Consider the following 2,390-nt stretch of genomic DNA (forward strand, 5'->3'; position numbering starts at 1 on the left):
TGGTGCCTTATCTTTTAAAAATATTTGAAATCTCAAACTGTCAATTATACAGAATATGAAAATAGAGTATAACTCAAAATTTTGATATCTTGTTCAATTTTAAGAATTCATGAAAGATAACCAAGATTCAAATCTGTAAAAGTTTCATGACATAAATGTTAAATTAATATTTTAAATTGCTATTTTCTCCATAATACAGTTATGACAGAAAAATACAAAATAATAATAAAATTAAGCTCAGTTAAAACTGCTTTATAACATGTTAACAGTATCTAAATAAATAATATTTACATTAAATCAAAAAAGCAGCATACCACACACCAAAGTTGATTTATCACTTCAGTTTCCCAGAATAACCAAGAATGTAAAAAGCAGCTAACTGCAGGAAGATTTGAGGGTCATTTCAAGAACACAGAAAAAAAAACTCCATTTTCAGAGCAAAAGAAACTTGGCTATAAATGAATTCAAATGATATATTATGAGAAGTTATTCTGGAAGATTAATATCAACTTGTTATTTAAGTATTCTTTTCCCATTATCACTAACATTAGCACTGCTAGAAATATAATGAAGATCACATTTCTTAGAAAACATTTTCCCAAAACGCCGCCGGGATTTCTTCACCCGGCCCTTCCCTACCTCTGGGCGAGGGACCCGAGATCCCTTCTGCACGCTCGGCTTCGCGGTGTCGCGGCGGGCGCCGACGTGTCCGAAGCGATTCTGGTACCATCTTGAAATTGGCGGAGGGAAGCAGGACGAGAGAGACGCACTCATCGGCGAGGAAGGCAGGCCCCGTCCGGGGATCTTGGAAACCCTGCGGACCATCATGAAGTTCCAGTATCAGGAGGACCATCCCTTCGAATATCGGAAAAAGGAAGGAGAAAAGATCCGGAAGGAATATCCGGACAGGGTCCCTGTGATCGTGGAGAAGGCTCCGAGAGCCAGGGTGCCTGATCTGGACAAGCGGAAGTACCTAGTGCCCTCTGACCTCCCTGTTGGCCAGTTCGACTTCTTAATCCGGAAGAGGAGCCACCTGAGACCTGAGGACGCCTTATTTTTCTTTGTCAACAACACTACCCCTCCCACTAGTGCTGCGATGGGCCAGCTGTATGAGGACAACCATGAGGAAGACTATTTTCTGCATGTGGCCTACAGTGATGAGAGTCTATGGGAAGTGATTGGTGGAAGCCCAGCAGATGGGAGCACCTGGACTTGGGAGTAGGGGAGGGGTGTGTGTGGGACTTGGGGAAAGAGGAGGAGGCTCCCCACCGTGGAAGAGACAGAAGTGAAGACGTGAAAACATTACACCGCACACACTCATCACATTTTCACATGCTCAATCCATATTTTTTGCTGCTTCCTCGGCCCAGGGATAAAGCATGTCAGGACAGAGCTGTTGGATTGGCTTTGATAGAGGAAGGAGAATGACATAATTTCACAGCATTCCTGAGAATGATTTTTTGTATGATTTCATACAGGGATAAGGTGGTGGGCAACTTGGAGCCAGAGATGACTGCAGTCCAACAGCAACTCCCTGCTCTTCCTGTCATTGAAGCATTGTGCCCTGGTCTCCCCTGTCTCCCTCCCATCCCATTCAGTCTCACACACAAATGTCACAGTACCACCCCCGGGGTGGTAATAGACATGGACACAGAAGTTTAGCTTTCATATCTTGGGAAAATGGGGATCAGGCACTAAGGCAGGTATGATTTCAAAGATAGTTTTAATAGCATTAAACTGGAATTGATGGAGTGTTGACCTGTTGTCTCTCTCTCTGCCCCTTATTCCACACCTACCTTGAATTTAATGAGCCTCAGGCATTTCCAGTTACAGACTGAAACCACTCTTCTGGCATTTTCCATGTGTCTGGACAGAGATGTCTTAGGTAGGGAAGGGGCAGGTATGAAGTCAGATAGATAATCCACACCTTCCACTCATCCAGAATCTCACTCCTATGTTGCCTCACTGCAGTCTCACATGCACAGGAATGCTACTTGATGGCCAGTTACTTCCCTCCTCGGTTATCATCTGCTGCAGCTGCTAGGTAGAACAGTTTGGAGGGATACTTTTAGTAATTCATGGGGATTTTACTGATTTATTTTCACTTTTGGGTTTCTATGGGGTGGGAGTGGGGAACAGGAATTACACTCAGACATGACATTTCAATTCATTTCTGCTAATGGAAATGTCCTTGGGAGAAATCTGTGTGTCAGTTCTGTCAGCTGCAGGTTCTTGTATAATGAAGTCAATGCCATCAGGTCAAGGAAATAAAATAATTGCTTACTTTAAAATTTAAAAAAAAAAAAAGAAAATACTTTCCTAAAAGCTTAATCTAATAAAAATTATTGAACCATAGGAATTTTGACTCCCAATAAATTATCATCTATATT

General features: G+C 42.2%; 1 pseudogene across 1 annotated transcript; it reads left to right on the forward strand.

The window, feature by feature from the left end:
* The first annotated feature begins 672 nt into the window (after positions 1–672).
* LOC103249173 lies at positions 673–1,222 on the forward strand (annotated as a pseudogene). Its single transcript, XR_002481350.1, has one exon. The product of XR_002481350.1 is annotated as a gamma-aminobutyric acid receptor-associated protein-like 1 pseudogene (transcript).
* The last annotated feature ends 1,168 nt before the right edge of the window (positions 1,223–2,390 follow it).

This window comes from Carlito syrichta, unplaced genomic scaffold, assembly GCF_000164805.1.
Source record: "Carlito syrichta isolate Samal-C Ts95f unplaced genomic scaffold, Tarsius_syrichta-2.0.1 Scaffold507, whole genome shotgun sequence".
NCBI lineage: Eukaryota > Metazoa > Chordata > Mammalia > Primates > Tarsiidae > Carlito > Carlito syrichta.